This window comes from Hoplias malabaricus, chromosome 3, assembly GCF_029633855.1.
Source record: "Hoplias malabaricus isolate fHopMal1 chromosome 3, fHopMal1.hap1, whole genome shotgun sequence".
NCBI lineage: Eukaryota > Metazoa > Chordata > Actinopteri > Characiformes > Erythrinidae > Hoplias > Hoplias malabaricus.
In genome coordinates, this window is record NC_089802.1 from 12,250,303 (window position 1) to 12,267,850 (window position 17,548).

The 17,548-nt window shown below is 44.0% G+C and overlaps 1 protein-coding gene across 4 annotated transcripts in view; it reads right to left on the reverse strand.

Annotated features, from left to right (window-relative positions):
- Window positions 1-17,548, reverse strand: part of rbfox3a (RNA binding fox-1 homolog 3a) — a 510,141-nt gene that overhangs the window by 87,217 nt on the left and 405,376 nt on the right. The gene's annotated exons all lie outside the window — the stretch shown is intronic.

Below are 17,548 nucleotides of genomic sequence, written 5' to 3' on the forward strand. Positions count from 1 at the left end.
GAGGCCTGGGCGATCTGTAGAGAGGAAGTCCACTCTGACGCCTGCTTTCACTCGTAGATTAGCGTGGGATAAAATATTCATCCACTAAGTGGTACAGTATTTTGCCCTTGGAGAAGCTCATGAATTTTTTAGACTATTATAAAAAGTGGGGAGGAATTAGCGAATGGGAGTTGAGTCTAAGTAATGGGAACTGAAAGATTGTGGGGAGCACTGTGTGTGTGTTTATGCGTGCTGCTGTTTTGAATGTGCAGTTACAGAGGCTGCACTAGGAGAGGTATGGGAGCGCAGTGTGTGTACAGGTGTAAGGACAGCCATTAGAAAGCTGTGCTGCTCTGTAATGGAGTGAGGAGCAGATGTGACACACTTACGGCAGGCCCAACAGCAGAGAGAGTGCGTACGAACCCACACACACACACACACTGAAATGTGTGTAGAACAGCAGCATATGGACACACACTCTTCACAAACAAGAGCAGGTTGCGCTGTTGACTTCAAATGAGAAAGACGTAACCTGCGGAGTTCGACACAGAGAAGCATCTCAGCACCAGCTCTCTACTGTACACTCCTCCTGAGTACTGTAAATATAGGAGTTGTCTTGTTCTCTTAAGAATAAAGTTTCTGTTAAAGACCAAGACGACCAAGACGTTACAATAACAGTCCAGTTAACCATCTGATGTGCCCAGTGCTGGACTCACATGTCCGCACTTTTCTTGCTTCTGGTGTAGAATCCGAACTCTTTGTGTGATTCCGTGTCATATCAAATGTGCATGAGCCTTACTTTGATGTTTTTTACTGCCCAGTTCCTATTGGTTAATATTTATTGTTGTGTTTGATTGTGATGACTGATGTGCGACTCAGCTCCAGGGGCCTGGAGGTTGTGGGTTCGAGTCCCGCTCCGGGTGAGGAGCTGTCTGTGAGGAGTGTGGTGTGTTCTCTCTGTGTCTGCGTGGGTTTCCTCCGGGTGACTGTCTGTGAGGAGTGTGGTGTGTTCTCTCTGTGTCTGCGTAGGTTTCCTCCGGGTGACTGTCTGTGAGGAGTGTGGTGTGTTCTCTCTGTGTCTGCATGGGTTTCCTCCGGGTGACTGTCTGTGAGGAGTGTGGTGTGTTCTCCCTGTGTCTGTGTGGGTTTCCTCCGGGTGACTGTCTGTGACAGGGGTCTCAAACCAAATCCACGGAGGGCCGCGTGGGTGCAGGTGTTCTTTCCAACCACGCAAAAGCCCCACGGTTTCCTCCCACAGCCCAAAAACACACGTTGGTAGGTGGATTGGTGACTCAAAAGCTCAAAAGTGTCTGTAGGTGTGAATATGTGAGTGTGTTTGTTCCCGCCTTGTGCCCAGTGGTTCCGGGTAGGCTCCGGACCCACCACGACCCTGAACTGTATAAGGCGGTGTAGAAGTGTAGTGTACATGAGTACATCTGCAGCAGGTGTTCTATGTGTATTTAAAAGACTTCAGCAAAAAAAAATGGCTGCACTGTATCCAGCACAACTGCCAGCACCATCAAAGTCAATGACCAGCATTCGAACCCAGTCTTAGCAGCAGTCGAGTGGTGTTTTTAGACTGAAGTCCTCTCTTTAAATTAGCCACAGTTAAGATTTTTATGTCCAAATTTCATTTAATGCTTATTATAAGATCGTTACAAATCAGTTCCCAACATTAACTGAGAGCCATTAAGCAGCACATGTCACTGTAGCGTGTTCTGATTTCTAAAGGGGCTTTTTGGGCTCCTCTCAAACTAAAAAATAATATAAAAAAACCCTGAACTGTTAAAAAACAGTTTAAAGTGGTGCAAATGTTTAAAAATAAAAACTAAGGCAGGGTCCCCATGCAGCAGGAAATTCATTCACCGGTTGGTGACAAACGCCAAGCTCTGATAACGACGGTTTGTTTAACACCGCGTACAGACGCTCCTTAAAGAAATGCTGCTCTGCTGGTGGCTGCGTGTACGGAGAGTTTAGTTTGAGAAACTTCAGCTCTCTCTGTCTCTTCCGTGTCATTAAAGCTCCATCAATAAAAAGCGCTCCTCAGATAAAACAGACCTTTACTCCATGGCCTGTTTTCCCTGCCATAAACTGCACTCATTTGGCATCTGATTGTTGGTGGCAGCTGTTTGATGAGGTAAATAAAAACGCAGTAAATAATAGATGGCTCAGATAGTCTGTTCATTCAGGGTCTGCACGCGTGCACACAAACACACACACACACACACACACTCTCCATTCTGACAGTGCAGCATGCTCCATGACACAGCCAAGGGACTCAGATCAATTACTTTACCTTTTTTCATCTTCAGGTTAAAAAAAAAGTAACAGTTTGGGGAAATGCGAAGGGGGGGGGGGGGGGGGGGGCTTTGAAGATGGAATGAATAAAGCCGAATGGCTTCTCCTCCGCTCTCTGATCCACGCCGATAGCTAAACATACCCACATCCACCATATGTAAGGGTGGGGTTCCAAATGACTTGCTTTTGTCAACTCCACTGCCTAATTGATTTGGATCCAGTTTTTAGAGGAAGATAAAACCGGAGAGTTTGGTGTAAAATGGAATGGGGGCAGGCATCTGTTCCCCTGAAACTGGCCACACTTAGCCAGGCTCCATCCATCCGAGCTGGGAGGGCCTATTCGCCGCAGCATTAGCTGCGTGTAAATGGCCCTGTCCAGCCAGGCATCTCTCTCTCTCTCTCTCTCTCTCTCTCTCTCCCCCTCACTGCCCAGCTGGCCAGCCCAGCCTGCCTGCGTCCATTGCCACCCAGCACCGGAGCTTTTCCACCTGATAAACGCTCATTTCTCGCCAAGCGGACGTAATTCCTGAATCCCCCTTTTGCTTAGCTAATTTACGGCCTTGCGCAGGCAATTTTCCTCTGCGCCATATGAGCCGAGCTTTTGCCTGCTCTCAATTACCGTAAATTGTCCGCAAGTGAAAGAGGCTATGAGACATGAACTGGAAGGTGGGGTGGGGGTGGGGGGGGTGGTGGTGGTGGTGAATGAATGTGTGTGAGTATGTGTGTGGAGGTGGAGTGGGCTTTAGGGAGTGTGTGTGTGTGAGGGGGGGGGGGGGTGAATATAGGTATAGCTAAGAGTGCTGTGTTGCAGTAGGTCTCAGGCAGTAGGCTGAGACTGACTGTTGATTTACAGTTGGACTCAGAATACACCCCACCCACCCTGAGACCACCCCCCAGCGTCGCCCACCTCCAGCCACAGCCAGTGAACGGCTGACCTCTTTATAGTGTGTATGATATACGTTGCAGGTGCAGGCGGGGTTATCTATTATGAATGAGACATGTATTGCTCGGAGCATTAGTAATGTATGAGCTGGGCTTTGGTGGAACACAGCTATGGGTCCTAGCAGCAGTCCCAGTCCTTAGCTCGCTCCCTCCCTCTCTCTCTCACTCACTCCTACACACACACACACACAGTCTCTGATAGTAGCACTAACTCATGTTACGAGCCACAGCACCCGACAGCTCCTGCACATTCAGCACGGCCCATCCGATTTGGACACTAGGACCCGCGCCTCAGGGGCAGCAGTCAAACTCCTCTGCTTTTCTGGGCAGAAAGGAGGAGGAGGAGGAGGAGGAGAAAGAGGAGAGGAGGAGAAGGTTCTGGAAAAAAACCCTTTTATCCAGTGCTTCAACCAGCTTTAATCTGTCTGCAATGTGCACTTCTTCACTCACCTTGACAAAGCTCCCCCTACTTCCACCTCTTTCAAAAAGTCCACTCACTCTTTAAAGGGCCTGTGTCATTAAAAAAGGGCCCACTTTGAGAAGAAAAGGCTTGGGTGTGTTATGTTTGTTTGTCGTTTTCTGAAAGTTACAAACAAACAATATTTGGAATACAATTTAAAATTCCTGACCTCCCCAGTTAGAGTGATACTTCATAAAGTCATATATAACAAACACATACATTCATTCATTCATTCATTATCTGTAACCCTTATCCAATTCAGGGCCGCGGTGGGTCCAGAGCCTACCTGGAATCATTGGGCACAAGGCGGGAATACACCCTGGAGGGGGCGCCAGTCCTTCACAGGGCAACACTGACACACATTCACTCACACACTCACATCTACGGACACTTTTGAGTCGCCAATCCACCTACCAACGTGTGTTTTTGGACTGTGGGAGGAAACCGAAGCACCCGGAGGAAACCCACGCGGACACTGGGAGAACACACCAACTCCTCCAAACACATACAATATAAACAAAATAAAAATACTCTAAAAGTGAAAAGACTTTTGTTTTCTAAAGTAGACGTGCTGTTAGCAAGTTTGTGTCCAGATTTGTTTGTTTTTGATCGTATGAATTTTGTAAATCAAACAAAAACTGGACCGCCATGAGAAGAGATTTGGAAAGGGTTAAACCAACACATTCAAGAACAGAAAGGGTCTGTAAGGGTCAGTTCAGGGTCGCAGTGGGTCCAGAGCATACCTGGAATTACTGTGCGCAAGGCGGGAGTACACCCTGGAGGGCATAACAGGGAGACACACACTCACACCTACGGACACTTTTGAGTCACCAATCCACCTACCAATGTGTGTTTTTGGACTGTGGGAGGAAACCAAGCATCCGGAGGAAACTCACGCAGACACAGGGAGAACACAACACACTCCTCACAGACAGTCACCCGGAGCCGGGTTCGAACCCACAACCTCCAGGTCCCTGGAGCTGTGTGACTGCGACACCGTGCCACTTCTATAATAATAATAATAATAATAATAATAATATATATTTTTTATATTATGATGTTGTTGTTTGTTTGTTTTGAGCAAAGAAACCTTTGATGCTCACATAAATAGCTTTTTAAATTTCACTTTTGCACAGTGCTATACATAATCTTAAAGGGACAGGTGCACGAACAGCAGTGTGGGTGTTACTATGTATGTGTTCAAAAATACCACACACACTCACACACACACACACACACATGCACACTCACATACAAAACAAGAATGTGTAGGATATGGCCCCTTTAAGAATTCTTAATGCTGCCCTTTTTGGAGTCTATATCTAGGCAGTGTTCACTGGGAAGACGGCGGGGAGGTGGGGAACATTGCTTTCCACGTCGCTAAACCACAAAAAATGGTCTCCGAAAAATGTTGCCCACCTTCATAATTGATGAGGTGAGTCTGGCTCGGTGGACGTGGCGGCAGTAGATCGCTACAGCTTCCACTGCTCCATGAACAAACTTTAGAGTGTGCGGTACATCCCTACCATCACTGCTGGCTCTCTCCCACTCGGTCTCTCTCTCTCCCCCCTCTCTCTCTCTCTCTCTCTCTCTCTCTCTCTCCCCCTCTCTCTCTCTCTGCTCTGTTCAGATGAATTAGTAAAATTCGCATTAATAATGCAGGCTTGTTTGAAGCCACAAAAACCAGAGATGGAGAGCTCATGAAGGAGTGAAGAGTGAGAGAGGGAGAGTGGGGGCAAGAAACAGAAAGAGAAACAGAGGGATATATATAGAGAGAGAGAGAGAGAGAGAGAGAGAGAGAGAGAGAGACACAGTGGTCACGAGAAGATTTCTGCTCCACTCAGATATGATGTTATAAATGTGAGGTGAAATACCCATCGAATCCAGCGTGAGTGGAGCGGTGTGTGGTGGAGGAGCGGCGGCATGGAGAGATTATGACAGGAGGCATCACTCAGCAGCTGTTTAGAGGGGCGGAAAAGGAGCCATAAATCAATTTCACACCGATTATGACACAATGGCGAGCTGCGTGAGAGTCCTAGAATTAGACGCACGCAGCAGAGGATCGTGTTGGGCTAAATTGATCCTCATGAAGGAAAGAGAGAGAGAGAGGGGAGAGCTCTTGCTGGATAGAGAAAGTGAAGAAGAGGGATAGAGAGGGAATGTGTAGTGAGGAAGTATAAATCCCCAAATGAAGAGAGAGTAGAAGTGAACAGGAGCGTGAGAGTAAAAAGGGGAGCGTACAACAGGGAAGTGAAGAGAGAGAGAGAGAGAGAGAGAGAGAGAGAGAAACAAAGAAAGAAAGAGAGAGAGAGAGAGAGAGAGAGAGAGAGAGTGAGAGTCATACTGAGCTATGTCCTGTTATTAATCCTTGTATGTATCAGTCAACATTTTAACACAATTCACACGTTTTAGTCCTTTTTATGTTTCCATCCATCAAATGTTGTTTCACACAATACCCCCCATGTATTAACTGAGCCTGGGAACCCACACTGATTGATTAATTAATCTTAAAGACATCATATACCATTTTTAACACTGATGTTATCAATCTTGACTTCTGTATTAAGCTGTATTAAGTCAGACTAAACACTTGCTGTGTGTGTTCGTGCAGTTATCAAGATACTGTACTAAAAACACAGTAATGACACTAACGACACAGTAACAACATAGTAACGACACAGTAGCAACACTAACAACACAATAACGCCACAGTAACGACACAGTAACAACACTGTAACAACACTGTAATGACACTAACAACAAGTAACAACACAGTAACGACACAGTAACAACACTAACGACACAGTAACGACACAGTAACAACACAGTAACAACACAGTAACGACACTAACAACACAGTAACAACACAGTAACAAGCCAAACATGACCCTAACTATCAAGTAATTACAATATACTTGGAACACAGTACTGCACACTGCACAGAAACGTAAATAACTGCCAGTAGTGTATTCACCGTTGGACAGCCAAGGACCTGATGGTTAGGAATGCTAAAGTTGAGTGGACATTCAGCATTAAATGTATTTGCCCTGGAAACTGAAACTGTTCCTTGCAGCAGATTTCACTGCAGTGAGGTGGAGTTCTACTTGGGTCTTTAGTCAACTAATGAGGAAAGAAATCCCCCAAGTATCTAATGCAAAACATTCCCACCCATCTACATCATAGAGAGAGCGTATTTAACCTGGAAAATCAGACCGTAGAGACCACTGCTCGCCTGCTGTAGGATGTGAGCAGACATGTTTTAGAGCAGATGTAACCGTGGGTAAATTTTTCATTTTGACCAAAGCATCTCTTTTCCTGGCAATCAAACACATATGCAGCAGAGCAGAAGAGCCATGCACATGTCGCTGTGATACAGCCAAACACATGAATCATGAATCCTGTCTATAAACAAGTGACAACACACACACACACACACACACACACACACACACACCACATAAACAATATCGCTATGGAAAATATTACTGCGATCTACTCAGACACATTATTGTAAAGAAGGAAAAAAAAAACTTAACAGTGCAGTGCACACACACACACACACACACACACACACAAATATTCTGGATATGTGGCTATTTGTAATTAGCATGCAAAGTACTGCCAAACATCAAATGCCAATTTGAGCCATTTGATTTGTTTTGAGACCGGCGACATTACGTGCCATCACTACAAATTCCACTAAATGCCCTCTACACCATTAACCTTCCCAAAAAACACTATAGTTCTAACTATCACAGTACAGCAAAGTGGTCTTAAATGACCACACTGGCAGTAGGAAGGATCTAGGATCCAAATGACAACCCAATTTCGTAAACCCAATGTATTTGAGGTGTATTAAATTTCTGTATTGGCCTTTAAACAGTCAGTTTAATATCTACTATTACATGCTATTATATTATTATTATATACTATATTTAGAAGTTGATATCTTACTAATAGGAATATTGTGGGAGCTGATGTTTAGTTGGACTCTATGACACTCTAATATTCAATACGTCTGACTGTGGTCATTCAATTTTAAAGTCACAACATTGGCCCAGAAATGTCATGTGTGATTGAGGCCTCTTCCACATGAAGCCAAAGTGGAGAATTTTGGAAATGCCGAAGTCACTGTCCTTGTGTGGACCAAAGAAAATGGATATTTACTGAAAACTCTGACGTCACACAGTGTGCCTCTCTCTGTCTGAAACTCAAACAGCTCCTCTTGCCCTATAATAGTGAGGCACATAAGTCATTTAACTACAGTGTGCATGCAGCTAGCATTTCACATTCCCACATATGAAAAACTCTAAATGATGCTGTTAAATCATTTCCTGACTTGTGTGGTTCACTACATAGGGAGTATGAAGCGATTTGGGATTAAACCCTGTGTGTTTCTCTCATGTGTCGTGGTGTTTGGATGCCTCTCTTTAAGAGGTGTAATGGCCTACTGGAGTGGCATGATATTGCAGCTGTTTTCGTATTCGCCTGGACGTGAATTTGGACTCCATTTGGATGAGGCCTTAACACTTTTTTGTTGTTGTTGTTTTAGAGGCTACACAAACTTGTTTATACCTAACTGAACGCTGCCGTGTAGAAATTCCTCTAGTCGAGTCCACGCTCTAATGAGGCCTGCAGATAGCACTTAAAAGAGCAAATCTCACAATCACTCCTGATGCATAATTCAGTGCACTACATGAAACAGGTCTCTACCCTCTGTCCACTCTGAGCGATCGCTCTGACCCGGTCTGTGATGGAGGCTGGACAGGGGAGAGGTCCAAGGCAAGGGGGGCCAGGGTGAGATTATACACAGGTCACTGGTCACTGGACCTAGCCCAAACTCTGCAGTCTTCTGCTGATACGTACCGTCCAAATAAGGGCAGAAATGCAAGCGGCCCTTGAGCAATTATCTCGGCATTAAATAATCATTACGCACACTCGTCAGGATACATGAAGCCTGCATATTAAATGCCGAGGGAGAGGAGAGGAGCTGCGTGATTTGTAGAGGAAAATGAACTTCTGGAGCGCGGAATATCGAGTGTTTTCCGGACAGAGCCTTTGATGAGGTGAGCTCTAATGAGGAACGACCTGTTTTGCACACATCTGAGGAAAGGGGCAGGTGGTCATGGGAAACACACACACACACACACACACACACACACACAAATGACAGGGGAATAATTGGGGAAAAGGTCCTCAAAGCCACTTTCAAAAGCAATATATCTGGTATAGAATCACATACGTTCATTTTGTATTAAGATCAAACGTGATTTTGAGGGCACAACAATCTCCCACAATGCCCTTATAATTAGGGATGCACGATACCAATTTTTCATGTTCAAGAATCTGCTGACACCGAGAACTGATATCAACTCTATCTTTTTTAATTATTAGACCGGTCCCTATAAATCCAGATATTATATTGTTTTATATTGTTATACTTACAGAGTTTATTTTGTTAAAGCAGTGTTCTGTATCGCCATCAACTTAACTCTGAAATAGTCCCTTCAGTGGCCAATGAGAACAAAGCACACAAAGTAAACACAGGCGCGTGCAGCGGTGCTCTAAAGCGGAGGACGGATTAAACGGTAAAATTCAGAAAAACTACAATATATTACAGAGTGTTGGATGCACATGTCCCCAGATAACTAGTATTACCTGTAGGAGAACATAGTGAGCCACAAAATACACTGTTTCAGTCTTTATTCCAACTGTATTCTAATTTCCCATTCCACCTTAAATGCTCCCACTAGCGCAGTTTCTGAACCATTTAAGGTGGAACATAGCTGCAACTATGTGCTATTCTCCTAATCTCCAGCTCCTGGAGAATCTACACAAACAGCAGTGAAAACAATAACCACAGAGACTCAGTATCTGCTTCTTGGAGTGCGTCCCGAAAAGTGCCCTACTACACGTAGGGAATAGGGAGTAGTGGGCCATTTCAAACACATCTATGGTATCGGTGCTCTCTGTAGCCAATACGGATACTGTGTTTAAGTGCCAGCATCACTCGGTATCGGTGCGACAGTACTCATAATTCATAGTAAACATCGCAGTACACTACCTGAGCTAAACATGGACCAGGACGCATTGAGACTTTTTTTAATTAGCTACAGCTTGTTAGCTTCTTAATAATTATTCGGGCACATGACTGACAGGTTAGAGTCATATTCAGTGTGTATCTGCAACCGAATAGATTTCTACTGAATGGTGCCCCCTGTGGAGCATTCTGTTAAACACGTGTTAATGGAGAAATAAATGTGAGTGAGTTTGAAGTCAGCTGGAGGTGTTTTGGATGTCGTAGACATATAACACACAATATTCAATCCTTAAACACCCATTCATTCACAGCCTGAAACGTCTCTGAAAGGTCCAGTCTGAGCCTCACTCTCAGCCCTCGATGCCCGTGTAAAGACCAGTGCAACAGGGCTCAGAGTGACCTAATATTTTCAGTGGAAGTGAATTAATGGAATCTCATTCTCTCCAAAGTGCTGCATGTGTAATTAAGGGTAGGATTGGCCAGCCAAGGGGCTTCCTCACTGCTTAGCAACGCATGCTTGCCTGCGTGTGGGAGAGAGATTATGTAGCATGTGTGTGTGTGTGTGTGTGCGCGCCCAAGTACGGGTGTGAGCGCGTGTGGGTGTGTGTTTATCTCTGAGTGTGCGGGGTGTGTGTTGGAGTGTGACAGCAGGGGTGAGTCAAAGTGTGTGAAGCACACCTCCCACATGCAGGGTTACATTAATTCGACTGGTACCGATGAAGTAATATCTGGAGGCTAGCGTAATTAGCACAAATTCAATTGGACTCAAATACTTCATTATATACCTGCCAACAACATCAGGGATTGATAGCCATATTTTCTTTTTCAATTTCCTTTTTTTCTTCATTAATGGCTTGGAATTAATGAAATGGCATGGCGCAGTCTGGCAGTGCTCGGGGATAGGATTACAGCGTTCGGGCCGCACCGCGGAAACTTCGGGACGGGGCGAAGGATACTGGAGGATTGGGAGATTTGTGTGAGGCATACGTTACTTTCAATGCATTCAATCATCAGTGAGAACAAACACATGGTGCGGTTTATTGTTTCTTAAAGGTGGCACATCACAACAACAAGCTCAAAAATGGAATTCATTTTGTTATAAAAATGTCATTAAAAATGAACAGCAATAATCCGACATCTTTGTTTATAGGCTTTAACAAAACCGCAGCCAAACAGAGACAAATGTAGCTACAAAGTCACTTCTAAACAAAGTTAGGCAACTCTTTCTGCATTCCCTTCAGCCTATAGAATGTCTGGCAGTGGGAGGAATATGATTGGAGGCTTTGCTGCAGAGGAGTGCCCCAGTCCCAGGGCTGGTCATGGATCTGCACTTTGGGCCAGTGTAATCTACTGCATTGCCCATAACGCCCCAGGAACTGCCTGCCCCATGCACCATCTGCATTCATTTCACTCGGCTCCAGAGCCCTTCAGTAATACTGTCTTATTCAAAGTATAGCGCAAATCTTATTGAATTATTTTACCCCCTTCTTTTATTCAGGGCTTTTGGAACCAGGTCTCACTCCACACACACACACATACACACACATACACAAGCAAACACAATCAGAAACGCACACACACATCTGTACACACTGAGGCTTCAACCCGGGTGCTGTTGTCTTATTGAAATATTTTTTTGCAAGGCTCAGTGGCATTTAATCTTGTGGGGATGCGATTTTATATTTGTCTACGCTAGATTTACTCCTCAACTCTCCCTCTGTTTACCCAGTGTAATTGACAAGCCATTTAGAGGAATGGAAAAACCGAAGTGGAGCAGCATGCCCTGTGCATCAGACTGCCAGTGTATGAGTGTGTGTGTGTGTGTGTGTTTGTTTAGCAGAGAGCAGACTCGTCTGACGCGTGGGGACTCAGCCTCGCTGCATTCTGATGACATCTGGCTGAATGTCCTAACCCAGTCAGTTAGGGTTTGTTTTTGCGTTCAGAGATTTTTATAGAAACTTTTTTTTTTTAATTTGACAAGTGCAGGAAAGTGAATCTAGAGAAGCACCAAATTGAAAATCCTTGAATGAGGCCAAAACTGGAATTCAGTGTCATAAATAAAACAACCCAAAAATGCTGAGAAATCTATAAAGCACATAGACAAACAGTTACAGCCTGCGCCAAAGGCTTCAGAGACTTCATCCAAGGCAGAAAATCACCCTTCTGCCATCCTTCTCCGGAGAAACTGGAGCTAAAGATGACGTCACTGTTGGGTTTTACAGCTCGGCAGCGTTGTGTGTGTCATGTGGCTTTCCAGTCGTCTAAAGCACACACTAGAGGACAAAGTGGTGTTGTGTCTGAAGAGCAATTACAGACTTACTTTAATGTCCCTCAGAGTTCTATTCAGTTCTGTTTGATTGCGCTGCTGATGTTTTCGCCGTACTTCCAGATGGCTAAAATTCTACCGCCATTTTTACTTGTCATCATTTTTCACACCTTGGTTTCCTCAGACACCGCTACAATGAAGATCAAAGAGCCCTGGCATTTACGACTCAAATTCCAGACGAATAAAAAAAAGACCCAGTGTTTATGAAGAAATAGATGCTCCTACATTATTTAGAAGCCGCTGCACCTTGGCACTGGGAAATTCATATCTTGCTGACAATATTTGTATTGAAAGTAAATGCAGTGTAAACTTTAAGAGACTGCGATTACTCATTGGCATGGGCCCCCTCGGAGAAGCATGTGGAGAAGGTGTGAGGTTGTGTACCGGCTCTCGTGCCAAGCCAGGAGTGAGCTTTTGACATCTCACAACAACAGTTCAATACTCATACAGATCAGGCCCCTGTGTGTTTGACAGAGGAGCAGGTAGCAGGGAAGGTTTGGCACCTGGACTCGGAAAAGCTTGTGATTGCTCTCGGTCGGGATCGGGGGGTTCGGAGGGGGCGGAGGCTGTGGGTCGGGGGGTCGGGGGGTGGAGTGCCGGCTGATGTGAAAGCTATCTTTGATCTGAATAAAAAGCTGAAGGCTCTGGAAGGGCGCACTTCGCCATTATTCATGGGAACTTCAAAGCCTCCGTAATTAAATTGGAGGAATACCTAACAAAGAAACAGCCACAACGCAAAAGCGAAGGGGTGGAGGAGGGAGGAGGGGGAAATGGAGAAAGAACAAACGCCAATACAAAGCAGAAGTGGCGTGTGTGTGACTCAGTCGTGCTGTGTGGGGAGATCCTGCGGGATCCGGGGGAAACGCTGGAGCCCTGGAGCACAGACGGATCTGCGGGGGGAAGACGCCTACGGAGAAGCCCACGCAAACACAGGGGAGAGCTGCCATGTAAGATCCATAATTCTCTCTCTCTCTCTGTCTCTCTCTAGCACAGGAACGCAAGCTCCAACACCAGTCAACACCAGCAAAGGCCAGAGCACACTGACCCAACAGACCCCAACAAACACTGAGTTTAACCAGTCACACAAACACAAATTGAGCATGTTCACCTGTTTTCAAGTTTCATCCATGGAACTAAGATACACAGTGCAGCTCTTTAAATCTTCCCCTACAAAAGAAGACAGCCCTTCAACAGCGCAATACGTCACGAGAACACAAATGAAAAGAGCCCTGCTTCATTCACAGGCGACTAGTGGGGCTCTTAAGGCAGCTATGCACCAGCCTTTAGCTTTGACAGAGGAACACAGCCGGACTTTAGATACATTTAAGGCATCTTACGCCTTCAAAAGTGTTCAACACTCATATATCATCACCCACTGCTAACTCTTCTGTCATATGGAACTGCAGCTCTTATTGCACAGCTTTTTTTTTTTGGTCCTCCAGTTCCACCTTAAAAGTTACAGTAAGGTCAGGTGATAGAATGTAAGAAATTCACCATTTAAGGTGGAACTGGATATTAACTGCAGAGACATGGTGTTTTTCTTGTGATGTTTTCACATGTCACGAAGCAAAGGGTCGTAACACTGAAACAATCAATTGTTATCATAGTTTTTAAAGGAGAAAATACTGACATTTGGGGGTTGAGACCCCCCTACATTTTGGCGAAATGAATAACTCTGAATATTGTTGTTGTGGAGAAGCTAACAGGTAATACAGTGAATGTTCAGAGTTGGGGCTGACTGGGTCGTGATATAAATCCATGTCCTTTGAAAATACCTTTGAAAAACCCTGGTCTAGAATGTTCTCACGCATTAGCGACTGCCAGTTTTACAACGTCGGTGTCGGGCCTTAACTTCAACCTAATAATATCAACCTCAAAGTCGCTGTTTGTTTTAACTGCGTCATGTTTCACTGGCAGACCATCTTGAGAACTTGGCAATGGTTGGTTACACTCATTCCAGCCCACCACCAGACTAGCCACTGTGAAATGTATGAGTGTGTGACGAAGCTTTCCATCTGCTATTGTGTTCTATCCTAATATTTTAAAGAATACTCAAGATTTCACAAGTGTTTTCTGAGAACATAGTTTCACTGTCACATTTATTTTCTGAGCATTCGGAGGACTGTTCACTTCTGAGGTCTGTTGGCTTCCTCTGGCCTTAAATGGGAAGATACAGATTTGGGAAGTGGCTCCACCACATGCACCCCACCCATAATGCCCAGGCTACAAAGGATCCACAGAGACCCCACCCTACTGGACTTCTCCCTTTCCCCATCAAAACAACTCCCTATCTATCATCCATTTCAGATATGATGGAATGAGAGAGCTAATCGATAGGTGGGCTCCTGCAGTTGCCAATGTCAGGGATTTTTTCCTCCGTCAGAAGTTTTGCGAGGGGGAGGAGCGAGGTCGACAAAGTGCCGGGAGAAAAGTGCTGAGTCGCCTGTGGCTCACAAACTTTATTCATCTTATCAAATTACAGCCACCTCAATAACCACCTCACAGGATTCGACAGCCCGGAACAGCATTTCTCAATATTTCCAAAGCCCTGCTTGATTTCATTGTTTTTCTGATGAATGGGGAACATGGAATCTATGAATGTTGTGAGATGCCAAAAAGATAGTTCTGCCCTTTCTCACCGCTCAGCCGCTTCTGCACAATTGTTGTACTGTGCTGTGGGTTCAGAGCGAACAACCAAGGTGTCTATTCTCATACAGCGTTTCCCTGAAAGAGAAGGGTAATGTTTAAGCCGTGTCTGAATATCAGCATTTTTAGCCCAAACTTCTCCCTGTGTGAGCTCAGTGAACCCATGGAGCACATCAGCGTGAGTCCAATATTTTCTATGAGACACAGCTGCAAATGAATAACATTTGTGCTTTAATGGCTCTAACTGGCGTATTAAATTCCTGAATGAACATTCAGCTGTTTATTTAATTACAAGAATCAAATAAAGTGCTACAATGAAAGTGAGAAGCTGCAAAGAACTGTCTATTTAGCAGAAGGAGACATGAATAATCACGCAATGACAGTTTGATACAGGTGTAGAAGGTGCCTTGGTACCAAAATAAGACTACACTTATAATGGTTTATAAATGGCTTAAGAAGTTGTTTATTACATGGTTATTAATTAGGATGCAAACAATTGAAAGGTCATTAATAAAAATTTGTAACAGAGAGAAAAGGCAGAAATAGTCATTTATGCTGGAGCTGATAGGGTTAATGTTGACTGACGGTGAAAACCTGGCAAAATCTTGGGTTTAACTGTGGATGGATGTAGGTTCACTATTTGGCAAATGACAGATCGCTGTTACATTTTCTACCTTTGTGTTATAACTGTTTATTAATTACTTTCAACAGATTATAAACTATTTATAAAATCAAATTAATGTGGTACCCACTTACTTAACTCACATTATTTACATTTTCAATTTACAGTGATCCCTCGTTTTTCGCCACGGACCACCTGCGAATAACGAATTTCCGCGAAGTAGAGGAAAGATATTTTTTTATGTATTTAACGAGTATTTGGACTTTTAAAACCCTCCCTGTACTGTTAACAACCCACCCTTTGCATTAAACAGTCATTCTATAATGTTTTTCAGCTGGAACTACATGTAATATCCTACCATTTTCTTTAATAGAGTAATTCCTAAGGTGTGATTTAGCGTAAGTAAATTTCATTTGGATGTGGACATGAACAATACATGTACTGTACCTAAGAAATACTTGTAAATGATATATTTTGTCACTAATACATGTAAATAATAATAAAAAATACTTTTGGCTATTCATCTTTCACGGTTTTCCTAGATTTTCCCTCAATATCCGCGATATAGCGGCCATAAGCCCCCTTGAAAAAACCCGCGACGTAACGAATCGCAGGATTATTGTACATCTGTGTGACTTCAGGAAGAACGCTGTTGGTTGCCCTGGTGAAACTGAGGTTTGTGAATAGGAAAGACCTTTAAAAAGTGTCACATAATATAAATAGTATTTGTGACTTTTAGTGTTCTTCCCTAACACTTACGACTAGTGCTGGGTAATGAAACAATCTTGGTTCTTTCATGACACTTTGTAGCTCAATAACAAGCTTTGGCCACTAGAGATCAACAAACATTGCTTTAAATTCCCTGATCACCACCAGGTGAAGCAGCCTGATCACGCAGCACACGACCAGACGCATATACTCATGCTATTACAGTACATGAACGTATAGGACTGTATGAATGTGGGAAGGTAAACTACCTGAGGTGAGATGGTAAGAATATTAGGAATGAAGTGAGTATTTATATTGTCTGAGGAGGGTAATCAGAAATGACCAGTGAAATAGTGCACCACAAGTGAGCACTGAAGCACATTCTGGTGGTGCTAGGGTAAAACAAGTAGCCTGTACTGACCACTCTGTCACAAACATCAAAGACAAAGTAATCAGGTTAACGGTGATAAATGAAAACAACTACAACACCTTTATTACAAACACTGCAACAATGGCACACAATGCAACATTCTCTAATATCTGTCCAAAATGGCATTTATTTTCTAAATATAGGTGTCTTTGTGGGTTTTCTAGTCTCACAAACGTTGGATTGAGAGGAAGGAAATGGCGAACCCTTGCTGCTTCCTCTAAAGAACCATCCCTTTAAGATTCCTATAAAATCAAGTTGTTCTGTAAAACAAACTACACGTTTATTTATTTATTAACTTTTCAGGAGTGATATGAATCTGATTAAACTCAGTTAGATGCTCATTAGCATCCTCCACAGACAGATTCAAATTTAGTTGCTAATAAGCAGAAAGTAAATTACAAATGGCCGATGATTAGCAAAGATATCTGTGTGTGTGTGTGTCCTGACAGCAGGTCCACTGAGTGACGGAGGGACAGGGGAGCTGCAGACTGAGGACTCCAACAGCAGGTAGAGATAGAGAGACTTCTCGTCACGTTCATGCGGGGGCTGGGGCCAGGGGTTTCACTGTGTCTCCATTCAGACACCTGCACTGATTAGTGTAATTACACACAACACAACCACAACACACAGACACCACCGCTCAGACTGTCCCTCTGCCAATGTTTTCATTACAGTGCAGATAACACACACACACACACACACACATATATACACACACACACACAGACATGAAATCATGCCCCACATACACACACAGACACACACACACAGACATGAAAGCATGCCCCACACACACACAGCCAGTGATCAGCCTCAACAGCAATCATCTTAATTTCTAATTATCCTCCATTAATGTATGCAAATGGGGGTTAATCTAAACTTATTGAAACCATTTCAGAGTCGCGCTTTTAGAGACTGGCTCTATCAATTAACATCAATATTTGTCTGGATTTTATTATTTAATTTTCACCTCGTTCTCATGTTAATAGCCACAATTAGCAGTAATTAAGAGCTTCCGTGAGAGAGAGAGAGAGAGAGAGCGAGAGAGAGAGAGAGAGAGAGAGAGAGGGAGGCCTGTTGATTAGCTGGCTATTGAA